The sequence below is a fragment of the Mus musculus genome, chromosome X (assembly GCF_000001635.26).
Source record: "Mus musculus strain C57BL/6J chromosome X, GRCm38.p6 C57BL/6J".
Classification (NCBI taxonomy): domain Eukaryota; kingdom Metazoa; phylum Chordata; class Mammalia; order Rodentia; family Muridae; genus Mus; species Mus musculus.
Window position 1 is genome coordinate 38772217 of NC_000086.7, and position 14708 is coordinate 38786924.

The 14708-nt window shown below is 40.8% G+C and overlaps 1 protein-coding gene across 1 annotated transcript in view; it reads left to right on the forward strand.

Moving 5' to 3' along the window:
* The first annotated feature begins 563 nt into the window (after nt 1–563).
* Nucleotides 564–14708, forward strand: part of 6030498E09Rik (RIKEN cDNA 6030498E09 gene) — a 189909-nt gene continuing 175764 nt past the window's right edge. The window contains exon 1 of the mRNA NM_183126.2: nt 564–642. The gene's annotated coding sequence lies outside the window, so the exon portion shown is untranslated. The remainder of the gene's footprint in view (nt 643–14708) is intronic.

Sequence of the window (14708 nt, forward strand, 5' to 3'; positions counted from 1 at the left end):
GGTTGAAAATATATTATTTCCTATTATTAGAATTCAAATGTATTTAAAATGTCATTATATTGTGCTAACTTTATGAAAGGGGGTCATGTCAAATAAAATCCAGCCCCGAATTTTCTTTATAAAATTCAGACAACATATTTTGGACATTCTCTCATGTAGTAAACGCACTTTTATCTCTTCCTTTTGAAAAGCTATGACTTATTTTAGTACAGTGGCGCATTGTAATTCATTTAAGTCGTCCATGACATTGATGGCTACTTCTTTCCAAGGACATGATCTCCCTTGCTGCCTTGCCCTTTTGCTATCAGGTTTTCCCTCGCTTTCAGGATTTCAGGATACTGAACAATGCTATGTTGTTCTCCGTGTCAGTGGCCAGAGTAAATCAACCTTCTGCCACCTGGGGACCATTCAAGCTGAAATCACGTGCCCTTTTCCGTTCCCAGCATACTTGATTCTGTCGCTGAACAGGCCTTATCTGTGCCTACAAGTGGGCTTGTCAGGAAGCAGGTGCTGAGACAGCAGTTGCTATCTAGGAACTCAACACCAGAGAACCGAAAGGACGCAGGATCCAGCAGAGGAAGAAGCTTGGCCGGCTTAGCAAACAGGCTGTGGAGCAAGGACGGTTCATCAGAACTGTCTTGGGTAAGTCTTTGTTCAGTCATTGGATTCTGACCACCCGAGGTGGGCCATGAGCTCAGCTGAGGCACTTCTTTGCAACTGAGACAGACCCGAAAGGAATGGAAAACTCCATGTTGTCCCACAGCTGAGTGGACGTTGTTCTACAAAGTGGGATCTGAGCAGCACATCTTTGTCACTCCTGTATCTGGTCTCTTACATCCTTCCATGTGCATAGTAGGTGACTTTGGCAGCTTGAAGGATTTCCTATCTGAAGTCTAGCTCAGGTCTGGGAGTTTACAATGGGAAAACAGGTCCCCCCACCCCCAGTGTAATGTAAAGGCGAATGGCAAACAGTTCCCCGCTGGGACAGATACGAGGCTGAGGCTTATCACTGTCTGTTTTCCACCCGGGGTGAAAGGGATGGGGGAAGAGAGAAGCATTTCTTGCTGCCTTCTATGTGTGCCCTGGTACGGAGTGACACTCAAGGGATTCTGCTCGATCACTTCTTCATCTCATCGCTTCCCTTCAAGCTTCCTTAGGCCTTTATTTGAAAACCAGACGCAAGGAGATCATAGCCTCAGGTTCTAGCCAAAGTGTCACTAGCAGTTGCCTGAGAGAATCAAGCTGGGTCCCACTTCCTGTATAAGATGGTGCCTGTGGTTTTTCCAGTGCTTCAAGCAGCAAAAGAGTCAGAGAGAAGCCCACAAGAGCACCAAGCTACCAACCCCAACATATATGTAGAGGATCTGGTGCGGACCCCTGCAGGCTCTGGGAGTGCCACTTCAGTCTCTGTGAGCCCCTATGAGCCCTGCTTAGTTGATGTTCATGGGCCGCTTTCTCCTGGTGTGGTGCTCCAAGGAGAAGGACCTGATGGAGGGCAATTTGGGCTCTCTCTGCACGTAATGTTTGGCTGTGGGTCTCTGCACCACCATTAGCTGCTGGTGGGAGCCTGTACAGATACTTTTAAATATAGGTTTGGGGGATGCCAGCTCAGGTCCTTACACTTCCATTTACTTAGTGAGCCATCTCACTGGTCTCTAGTTGGGAATTTTACAGCTTAGATCTGTAGCTCTCTCTTTCTCTGTCAGTCTCTGCATCTCTAGCTGTCTCTTTGTCTTTCTGTCTCTCTCCCCCCATGTGTATAAATATTGGAAAAGAGAATCAGCAACAGCATTGATAACCTTTGGCTACCTCTTGATTACATACAAAAGCTCACACCTTCTTGCCTATGCAGTTTGAAATTTCAATATAAAAGTTATAAGGAAAAGCAAACCAAATCAACCGCAATGATACTGTTCTCAAGATATACATTTGGAGGCTGGCCATGGCAGTCACACCTTTAATCCCAGAGTTTGAGAGGCAAAGACAGCCAAATCTCTGGTCTACACAGTGGATTTCAGGAAAGCCAGCGATGTGTAGAGAGACTTTGTCTGAAAAGGAAGCAGCAGCAGCAGCAGCAGCAGCAGCAACAACAACAACAGCAAACAATACATTTAGATATATTTCCCATCTTTTTTTTAATTAACAGACCATACCAAATCCTTTATTACAAATAATTAAATCTCTCCACGTCTCAAACAGTATCAAACACAGCATTTTGTAGTCCCACTAGATAGCACAGTAGGCATTCAATGCTAGAAGTGAGGATGGAGTTAAACTTGCAACTCCTGACCCGGTGTCCTTTTCGCACATTACCCAATTTCCCATCTTCTTAAAATCCCAAAAATCTACAATAGAGAAATCTGAAAAAGTGATTAAAATGTATTTGTTGCTCATGGTTACTTTGACTACCAATAACATTCCAACTACAATGCTCTCAAATTAAAAAAAAATTTTTTATTATTTAATTGACATGCAAAGGGACAGCTTTCCTTAGGGCATTTTCATCCATCAGCGGATTCTCCCCCCTCTCCCTTCCCCCTCGAATCCTTCCACTCACACTATTCCTCTTTTTAAAGTCACATTACCTTCCTGTCTATTCCTCAAATATCCTCTCTCCCCTCTCCCATGTCCCTTTCTAGTTTCTTGACCTCTCCACATATGCACCCCTACATGGATGGACATATATGAAGATTAGAAGCTAGGCTTCCTGAAGCAGATGGGAACAAATAGAGAGACCCACAGCCAAACATTATACAGAGAGTGAGAGAGATTGGAAAACTCAGCCTTAAATAGGATGTTTCTATTAACGCCCCCCCCCCCCAAGATTCAGGAAACCTCACAAAAGTGGAGGCAGAAAGAGTAAAAGAGTCAGAGGTGATGGAAGACACCAGGGGACAAGGCCCTCTAAATCAACAGGATCAAAGCTCATGTGAACTCACAGACTGAGGCAGTATGCACTGAGCATGCAGGGGTCTGCAGCAGGTTCCCTGCGAATATATTAGTGCTTCCAGTGTAGTGTTTTTTATGGGATTCCCAAGTGTGTGAGTGAGCAGGGCTGTTTCTCATGCCTTCTCTTAGGCCCTTTCCCTTCTAGTTGTTTGTTTTGACTCTACTGAGTTAATTTTTGTTTTATTTTATATCTTATTTTATTCCCACCCCTGAGAAGCCTGTTTGTTTTCCAATGAGAGTCAGAAAGGGGGTGGATGTGGGTGGGAGGGGAGGTGGGAGGGGATGGAGAGGAGTAGCAAGAAGGGATACATATGTGAAAAAAAATCTGTTTTCAATAAAAAGAAAAATTATAATCTAGGATCCACATATGAGAGAGAATATGTGGTTCTTGTCTTTCTGAAACTGGGGTGCCTCTGTGTAATATTTTTTAGTTCTATTCATTTTCCTGCAATTTTCCTAACTTGTTTTTCTTTATAGCTGAATAAAATTTCATTATCTATGTCTATATCTGTGCATATCACATATTCATTGTCCATTTATCTGTTGATTGACATCTAAATCTATTTTCTTGCTGTTGTGAAAAGAGCAGGATACAGAAGCCTCTTGATAAACATTTATTTGCATAAGTTAGTTTTCTAAAAATATAAAATAGAGTTTGTTTTCTTAGCTTAAATTTACTCCAATGTTATTAATTAGCTGTGTGGTCTTCCACAAGTTGCTTTAGCTATGTGAGCCAAAATATTTTCCACTATAAAGTAAGAATGATAAACGAGCAAGCTGATTATGTAAATTAAATATGATATAAGTAAAATAGTTAAGATAGCACGTGTTACAGGCCATTGGCCAATAGACACTAAATTCTTCTGTTGTTCATAACAATAAAATAGAATGCAGTACCTTCATTTGCAACTCAATCTGTCTAACCTTGAGAAAGTCACCTGCGCTTTTTGAGCTCTGGTTTCCTTGTCTGTATAATAAAAACAATAATGGCTATTTCATAGAGTGGCTGTAAAGATAAAATTAGATGCATGTGAGGAATGACTTCTAAATTGGAAAGTGCTATATGCATTACTTATTGTTTATTTGCTTAATAAATCTTCCTCCAAGAAAGCAGTGATGTGAGCTCCATCGCTATTTAGGGCAAACAGATATGGACTCCGAATGAATAAGAACTAACACAAAGATTCTGAACCAAAGCTAACAGCCAGAGGCTCAGATGGATGAAGGGAAATACGTTTTAGAAAACTTATTATGGATATTTTTGTATTGTAGGATGTAACAACGTTCTTATTTTTACCTAATAAAAATAACTTTTCATGCCAGGCACATGAAATGTACACGCCTTTGATCCCAGCACTTGGGAGGCAGAGGCAGGCGGATTTCTGAGTTCGAGGCCAGCCTGGTCTACAGAGTGAGTTCCAGGACAGCCAGGGCTACACAGAGAAACCCTGTCTTAAATCAAATGAAACAAACCCCAGAAAACAAACAAACAAACAAACAAACAAACAAACAAACAAACGTTGCCCTCCCCAAAACCCCACCTCCAAACCCTATATCAGTTGTTACAAAAATATTCAAGTAATCAGAAAGATTGGCTGTGAGTTTTAAATTTGTCAGGTATATGTTGATGGGACACTGGATTTTACCTTTATTTGTAGAAGACTAGCTTCTTGTTCTAGAAGGACTTAGCCTATGATGTTTATATAAAGCACCATTTAACATAAAAATAGCCTTCAGTGTGTCTTTTTTAGATAGTGCCTAAAAGCCTGAGAATATAAAATCTTCTAATTCTCTTTAGCATTTTGGGGTTCAGAACTTTTTATAGGAAATTAAGTCTTCAAGAGTGTGAGTGAATGGCTGACAATAATGATCATCTAGTAGTTAAACATCAGACAACTCATGATTATGTATAATCAAGTTTGGTGTAAGTTCATCATTTATTCGTTTAAAACTTGTATGGCAAAGCCTCTTTACACTGAAATGACTACAGAATGCAGTTTCCTAGTGAGCTATGCACTAACTGTATATTACTGTGCTTATGAAAATGCAACTCTTAAATCAGAATCCTGGAGTCCTGAGGAAAGAGGCTGTTATTTATTAACCTTTTTTTCAATAATAATAAGTGTGTGTTTTGTCTATATGTGCATGCAGTACCCATGATGGCCAGGAGAGAGAGCCAGAATACATGGAACTGCATCTACAGAGGGTTGTAAGCAGCCATATGGGGTCTGGGAGCTGAACTCAGGTCCTCTACAAGAGCAGCAAATATTCTTAATGGTTGAGTCACCTCTCCAACTCCTTATTAGCATCTTGTTACAAAATTATATTGATCACATTTCTCCTCCTCTCTTTCAGGAGACTTCATTAAAAAATAATGACAAATAGGAAAAAAAATAATAATTACACGGAATCTTCTACTTGCAATATATGTATATCTTTAGCATTTTCATATTTACTGGAAATGGCATATTTTACCTTTTTAAAAGTGATAGTTAATTAAAACCAAGAAACTTTCCTGCAATGCAGGCTTTGTAGATTTCTTTCACTTTGGAAAGTTGCAAGTAAGGGATTTAAGTGTGTATGTGTTCCCAAAAGAAGAAATTTTGTTGACAAAACTAAGCATTTTTTATTCATTTGGTTTGCTGGTGGTTGTTTTTTTTTTTTTTATTTCTTGGTTAGATTAAAAAAAAATGGATTGAAGAATGCCCCATCCCTTCAGGTCAGATCTGGCATAGTGTGAAATTTCAGAGTTCATGGCTCACTGTGCTGGGAGGAGCAGTTATTACAGCCTGTAAAGTGCTTTTTCTCACACTTTCTTTACTTTTGTCTGAAACGTTCAGTTTTTTGACAATGTTCATTTATTTTTAAGACAGGCTAGTGCCCAGGCTGGCCTTGAAGCTTCAGTCCTCCTGTTCCTGGATTCTGGGATTATAGTCACACATCACCGTGTTCCTTCCTATTCCACTTCAAAGTTCATGCTAGATTGTGATATAAATGAGAAAGAAACTGGTAAGCCATTTATTATTAAGTCACTAAGATTTCTTTTAAAGCAGCTATTTTCCCTTTATTAGTAGGTGTCAGATTTGTTTCTGCTTGGTGAATTGAGGATGAGCACCTGACCTTTCAAGGACAACAGTTTCCTCATTGGCAAGAACTCCAAACTCATATCAAACTCTGTAAATCACACTTCTCAGCATAGGTCCCCAGGAGAGTGATGCTTGGCTGCATTAATTTATTAGCTATATGTAGATATATCTGTATCCCAGCATAGTCTAGGGTCAATCTACTCCAGTGCTATAGTTAGACTTATGAGTCCTCTCCTCCATCTTTGACATTGTTAGGTACCAACTCTTTTGGGTTTTACTATTTTAATATATTTTAGAATCAATCTGCCCTACTCCTAGATCTCTGTATTCTCCTTCCTTCCCTCCCTCCCTCCTTTCTTCCTCCCTTCCTCCTTCTGTCTCTCCCTCCATTTCTCCTTCCCTCTCTTTTCTTTCTCATTCCAAACTCTTATTCTTGCTGGATCCAAGATGATCTGCATTCTGTTTAAAATTGTGTACCACCCTTTCCTGATACACACCTTCTTAGCTATTGTAAGGTAGGAACTTCGTAGTTTTCTGAAGGATGCAAATAAGAAATGCCAAATTAGCATATGGGTTATTTCAAGAAGAAATAACCTCAGGAAGAATAGCTTCAAAAAGGGCCATTTAGCTTGTGTTTTCCTATAGGAATCAAGACATAATGATTCTTTTGAGAGAGATGGGCTTCTTCACCAGACACTGGTCATTAAAGCTGCAGTGAATTTGAATAAAGAAATTCCCTGAGGTATGTTTTATCTTCCACTAATGCCTGATACCTCACCACATTTCTTGAGTGGCATCCTCAGAACTTGCTACCTTCATTTGTGTATCAAACTATCATGTTACTTTACAGATTTATTATTCTTTGCCTAAGAAGTATAAACCCATCATGTTCATGTTGGGATTTACCTCTCAGGATAATCTCTACATTACATGTATAATTGCTAACATTTTAAAGCTTTTCTCTCCACCACCTGTTTTCTTTTATTGGATAGTTTCTTTATTTACATTTCAAATGCTATACCTTTTCCTGGTTTCCCCTCTGGGACTCCTCAATCCTATCCTCCTCCCCCCGCTTGTATGAGGGTGCTCCCCCATCCACCCACTCCCAGCTCCCTGCCCTGGCATTCCCCTACAGTGGGGCTTCCAGCCTCCTCAGGACCAAGGGCCTCTCCTCTCATTGATGCCTGACAAGGCCATCCTTTGCTACATATGTATCTGGAGCCGTGAGTCCCTCCATGTGTACTCTTTGGTTGGTGGGTTAGTTCCTGGGAGCTCTGGGGGTACTGGTTGGTTCATATTGGTGTTCCTCCTATGGGGCTACAAATCACTTCAGCTCCTTGGGTCCTTCCTCTAGCTCCTTCATTGAGGACCCTGTGCTCAGTCCAATGGATGAATGTGAACATCCACTTCTGTATTTGTCAGGCACTGGCAGAGCCTCTCAGGAGACAGCTATATCAGGCTCCTGTCAACAAGTACTTCTTGGCATCTGGGTTTCATTGCTATCTGGGTTTGGTGACTGCATATGGGATGGATCCCCAGGTGGGGCATCTCTTATTAACCAGGTTTTGTATTAGTTGAATTCCTAGGTCATCTAAAGAGCCTACAAAGAACATAAAGGGAAATTAGGGAACCTCTCTCCTATATAATACCTTGGGATTTGTTTTCACATACATATAGAGTGTAGATAAATTGACATTTTATTTATTTACCTATTTATATTTAAGATTTATTTTTAAATTATGTGTATATATTTCTGTGAGTGCACACGTGAGTCCAAACACCCACAGAATCCAGAAGAAAGTCTATCCATTGGAGGTAGAATTAGATGTGGTTGTGAGCTACCCATTGTGGATACTGAGAACCAATTTGGGTCCTCTGAAAGAGTGGTATGTTCTTGTACCTTCTGAGCCATTTCTCCTGCTCAGCAATTGGCATTTTCAAAAGCTCTCTGAGTTGGAGAACCAGTGCTTTAAGGTGCAAGTGACCCCAGTGTAGGGGAATGCCAGGGCCAGGAAGCGGGAGTGGGTGGGTTGGTGAGCAGGGGGAGGGGGGAGGAGAGTATAGGGGGTTTTCAGAGGGGAAATCAGGAAAGGGGATAACTTTTGAAATGTAAATAAAGAAAATATCTAATTAAAAAATCAAAATAAAAAAATAATAAAAAGAATCACTACTGAACTGAACTGAGGACTAGTCCTTAAATCCCAGTTTGATCAAATTGTTTCTTTTGTTGTTTCCACAATATCATCGGTGACCTTCTACCACATTGACCCCAATTCTGTATAGAAATTGCTGATATACTCTTCTATCCCTGTTGTAGAATTCTGACTCCCTGAGATGCACGGAGCATTATTTTCAGGGACATGTTTTCACATCACCCTCCTCCCTACAGAAGTCCTGGGGAATAGATTATTATTCTTGTCCTATAAAGGAGCAGAATCAAGAAGAAGAGAGATAGAAGTGATGTGCCCAGGGGCAGAGCCCATAAAGTGTGGGCTTTAACCCCAGATATTCCAACTCCTAATTCAGCATGTTTAGATGTGTGCTTGGCAAATGGGCTAGAACTGCTGAATAATCAAATACAACAAACCCCACATCATAAAACATGCATGAGTTCAGGGTTCTTAGAAATATGTAATGTTTTCTGTTGCTAAGTTTGTGGCAATTTGGTTATTCAGCAATACAAAGCTAATGCAAATGGCATGTATCTTCCAAGGATGATGATGATTTTATTATTATTATTGCCAACCAAGATTCAAACCAGTAATGTCCAGATACTTCCCTTCAGCTGACTTGTATGTTGACTTCAGCTGCAATTAAAATTCCCAATCAGGGGCTGGAGACCATCATACAGTTTGGCCTATTGCATTGCCTCATGCTTTCTAGAACTTTACTGTCACATATTTGATTTCATTTTTATCTCTTTCATTAACCATATTAACTAGACAACATGGTATTATAATCACCCTTTAATATATGTGAGGGAATTGGAACAATGAAAAGCAGCCATTTTTTACAGATGAGGAATTAAAACATCTGGTCATTTGGTGCTCCGACTTGCAATGCCACACACCTTTATGAATGCTTTAAGAATTTCTAGGCTAATGTGGATGTGATGGAAACAAAGAAAAATCTCAATCTAATGTAAGAAACACTAATACAAAATATATTGGAATCCATTTGTATAAATGTTTGCTCTAAGGAAGAATTTATCATGTGATAAAGATGGCTTGCAGTAGAGCCCCTTTCAATCATATCCATTAGCATCCCCACTAGGTCAATGACTAATGATAACATTTTTGTGCTTTTGTGCCCACTGTCAAAATTGTTCATGATTATTTATACTAGTAAGTGCTCTTATGGGTGAAATAATTTAGTTTAACTCACCTGAATTTGAGTGTAATTTGTCTTTCCTGTAATTTTGATACTCATTTTGATGTTTGCTGAATTTTCAGGGCCATGCTTAGGTAGGAAGTGAAGTGTGTGCTTATAGGAAGTGAGTATGTGTGTGTGTGTATGCATATGTGAACATTTATAGATAAATTCAACTGATTCAGGACTCAAATGTAAGCCTGTATCTGTGTTGTTTTGTTGTTGCACTGGCTTTATTGAAGTCATATTGAGAGAGTGAATAAGGTAGAGATGGTGTGTGTCTCTATACCTGTGTCTGTATGTTAGGCTACATATTTCCCTATGTGTTTCCAGAGATAGCAAATAGGTGAAGAAAACAGTTGCAAATCGACAGACCAAAATGGAGATAGTAGTGAACTATTTGGCTATAATAGGTCATAACCTCTCCAGTGTCTGACTATTGATGAAGTTGGAGTTCACTTTCTACCTCCCTTCCCACCTCTTGTACTGAAGCCACTGGAAGGACAGGTGGAAATAGCCCGAAAGAAGTGCTTCTGCCCTGCTGAGCTCTGTCACTGTCCTTTTGGTTTCACAGAGGACACATCTGTGCTTCCTCTCCAGAAACAGTTCTGAGCTCCGAGGGGACAGATTCTGGGTTTCTGAATTCTCTGAAAACAACAGCTGATAAAGGCTTCTCATAGTAGGTGGATTATGGTTATCAGAAAGGCTTTGCCCTTACTTGGACTTAAAGAAGTGTTTCTTTTTTTTTAAATTTTTTAGTTTGCATACAAAATCAATTTGATTCTGACATCTTTACAAATCTGTATCACTGTATTTTGTTCTCATCAAACCCTTGCTGCCCTCCCCTGTTCCCCTGGCTCTTCTTGCTTTCCTATCCCCAAAGACTCTTCCTCTACTGTTTTCATAATTAACATCCCAATACTACCCTCTTACTCTTCTCCCACTCTTAGGAGGTCTTCCTGCCTTCTCATTTGCCCATATCTACTTCATGTAACATACAGAGTTAAATTTAGACTTGCCATGTGAGAGAAAATGCACAGTATTTGTCTTTCTGCATCCTACTTTATATAATATTTTGCAGTTCCACCCATTTGCTTGTAATGTCATAACTGTATTTTTTTACAGCTGAATAATTTTCCATTGAATATATATGCTTAATTTTGCTTATCTATTCATCTGTTGATGGACCTGTAGGTTAGTTCTATATTTTGGCTATTGTGTGGTAACAAATGTGAGTTTGTGAGTATCAGTGTCATATCCATCTAGAGTGATTCCAATTTTAGTTTTTTGAGGGACTTCTATACTGATTCTCACAGTGTCTTTACTAGTTGACATTGTCACCAGCAGTATTTATGGCTGGGGGACATTTTGAAAATATCTGCATAAGAGTACCAGAGGAGTTCTGAGTAAGATGGAGAGTTTCAGAATGGCTTATCTATTTGTAGTCACTTAGGTCTAGATATTAAGGTAGAAATATGTAGTTTATGGGACAACACAAAGAGTGAGAGTTGACCCCTGAGAACTAACTAGCGTGCTTTGTAAATAACAGCTTCTCTCTGTTATCTGCAAAAGATCACTTCTAAATTCACCCTTATTTGTGAGCTTAACTTTTCTCTCACAGGAGTTATGCTGCCCAAAAGTTCGCATCAGAAACAGGTAAGAAGGTCTTTCTATGAAAGACTGACTTAAATTTATGTACACATGTGTATGTCAAGTATGTTTCTCTGGGATTATGTTCATGTGTGACTGTAGATACCCTCAGAGTCTAGGAGACAGCATCAGATCTCTTAGATCTGGAGTTAGAGGTGATTTGTGGGCTGCATGTTGTGGGTGCTTGGAACCAACACTGCTCCTCTGTATGAACACTGTGTGTTCTTAACTATTGAGCCATGTCTCCAGTCCCTCAAAGTAGTCATCTTAAAAACATTCAGCCAGTTTGCTTGACTCTCTGCCCCTAGCTGAGATGCTGTTTATAGTTGATAGCTTTGGAGGAAGAGGGAAACAGTTTTCTTTAAGGTTTCTTTCTTAGTTCTATTTGCTCCTGATGCTTCAATCATGCTCCACTGGAGGACCCCAAACCAGCAGTGTATGAGTAACACAAATTGGAATTAGTAGGTTATAAAAATTAAACAAGACATGATGTTAGTGTGGTAGATCTGAGAGGTGTGGGTGGGTGTGCTCAAAAGCGAAAAATGTCTTTAAACCAACAATAATTATAGTAAAAATTCAACTCATTCACAATATTTGCTTCCTGTGGCTAGGAACATCTCAGTCTCTCTCTCTCTCTCTCTCTCTCTCTCTCTCTCTCTCTCTCTCTCTCATGGTTACACTTCTCCCACACACAACACATCTAATTTCAAATGTCCACAAATTCTACATATATACACAAATACTTGACTGAGTGTTTAAGAATAAGAACTTAGCAATCCTGAAATTGAGCTTAGTTCTATTTGCTAAGACAGGAGTGAATTCTTATAAGTCATTCTGGGCCTCAGTATTTTCAGCCATAAAATGGAGGATAAGGGAACTTAAGAAATTAGTCTGAACAGGTGAGAGGGTGCGCCAGAGAACCTGACAGCTTCTGGAACAGGCGGAAGCACAGAGGCGCTGAGGCAGAACCCTGTGTGGGCCGGGGACAGCCGGCCACCTTCCGGACCAGAGGACAGGTGCCCGCCCGGCTGGGGAGGCGACCTAAGCCACAGCAGCAGCGGTCGCCATCTTGGTCCGGGACCCGCCGAACTTAGGAAATTAGTCTGAACAGGTGAGAGGGTGCGCCAGAGAACCTGACAGCTTCTGGAACAGGCGGAAGCACAGAGGCGCTGAGGCAGCACCCTGCGTGGGCCGGGGACAGCCGGCCACCTTCCGGACCAGAGGACAGGTGCCCGCCCGGCTGGGGAGGCGGCCTAAGCCACAGCAGCAGCGGTCGCCATCTTGGTCCGGGACCCGCCGAACTTAGGAAATTAGTCTGAACAGGTGAGAGGGTGCGCCAGAGAACCTGACAGCTTCTGGAACAGGCAGAAGCACAGAGGCGCTGAGGCAGCACCCTTTGTGGGCCGGGGACAGCCGGCCACCTTCCGGACCAGAGGACAGGTGCCCGCCCGGCTGGGGAGGCAACCTAAGCCACAGCAGCAGCGGTCGCCATCTTGGTCCCGGGACTCCAAGGAACTTAGGAATTTAGTCTGCTTAGGTGAGAGTCTGTACCACCTGGGAACTGCCAAAGCAACACAGTGTCTGAGAAAGGTCCTGTTTTGGGCCTTCTTCTTCGGCCAGGAGGAGGTCCAAATACAAGATATCTGCGCACCTTCCCTGTAAGAGAGCTTGCCAGCAGAGAGTGCTCTGAGCACTGAAACTCAGAGGAGAGAATCTGTCTCCCAGGTCTGCTGATAGACGGTAACAGAATCACCAGAAGAACAATCTCTAAACAGAGTCAACTATAACTACTAACTCCAGAGATTACCAGATGGCGAAAGGTAAACGGAGGAATCTTACTAACAGGAACCAAGACCACTCACCATCACCAGAACCCAGCACACCCACTTCGCCCAGTCCAGGGAACCCCAACACACCTGAGAACCTAGACCTAGATTTAAAAGCATATCTCATGATGATGGTAGAGGACATCAAGAAGGACTTTAATAAATCACTTAAAGAAATACAGGAGAACACTGCTAAAGAGTTACAAGTCCTTAAAGAAAAACAGGAAAACACAATCAAACAGGTAGAAGTCCTTACAGAAAAAGAGGAAAAAACATACAAACAGGTGATGGAAATGAACAAAACCATACTAGACCTAAAAAGGGAAGTAGACACAATAAAGAAAACTCAAAGCGAGGCAACACTAGAGATAGAAACCCTAGGAAAGAAATCTGGAAACATAGATTTGAGCATCAGCAACAGAATACAAGAGATGGAAGAGAGAATCTCAGGTGCAGAAGATTCCATAGAGAACATCGGCACAACAATCAAAGAAAATGGAAAATGCAAAAAGATCCTAACTCAAAATATCCAGGAAATCCAGGACACAATAAGAAGACCAAACGTACGGATAATAGGAGTGGATGAGAATGAAGATTTTCAACTCAAAGGTCCAGCAAACATCTTCAACAAAATTATTGAAGAAAACTTCCCAAATCTAAAGAATGAGATGCATATGAACATACAAGAAGCCTACAGAACTCCAAATAGACTGGACCAGAAAAGAAATTCCTCCCGACACATAATAATCAGAACATCAAATGCACTAAATAAAGATAGAATACTAAAAGCAGTAAGGGAAAAAGGTCAAGTAACATATAAAGGCAAGCCTATCAGAATTACACCAGATTTTTCACCAGAGACTATGAAAGCCAGAAGAGCCTGGACAGATGTTATACAGACACTAAGAGAACACAAACTGCAGCCCAGGCTACTATACCCAGCCAAACTCTCAATTATCATAGAGGGAGAAACCAAAGTATTCCACGACAAAACCAAATTCACGCATTATCTCTCCACGAATCCAGCCCTTCAAAGGATAATAACAGAAAAAAACCAATACAAGAACGGGAACAACGCCCTAGAAAAAACAAGAAGGTAATCCCTCAACAAACCTAAAAGAAGACAGCCACAAGAACAGAATGCCACCTTTAACAACTAAAATAACAGGAAGCAACAATTACTTTTCCTTAATATCTCTTAACATCAATGGTCTCAACTCACCAATAAAAAGACATAGACTAACAAACTGGCTACACAAACAAGACCCAACATTTTGCTGCTTACAGGAAACTCATCTCAGAGAAAAAGATAGACACTACCTCAGAATGAAAGGCTGGAAAACAATTTTCCAAGCAAATGGTATGAAGAAACAAGCAGGAGTAGCCATCCTAATATCTGATAAGATTGACTTCCAACCCAAAGTCATCAAAAAAGACAAGGAGGGACACTTCATTCTCATCAAAGGTAAAATCCTCCAAGAGGAACTCTCAATTCTGAATATCTATGCTCCAAATACAAGAGCAGCCACATTCACTAAAGAAACTTTAGTAAAGCTCAAAGCACACATTGCGCCTCACACAATAATAGTGGGAGACTTCAACACACCACTTTCACCAATGGACAGATCATGGAAACAGAAACTAAACAGGGACACACTGAAACTAACAGAAGTGATGAAACAAATGGATCTGACAGATATCTACAGAACATTTTTCCCTAAAACAAAAGGATATACCTTCTTCTCAGCACCTCATGGTACCTTCTCCAAAATTGACCACATAATAGGTCACAAATCAGGCCTCAACAGATTCAAAAATATTGAAATTG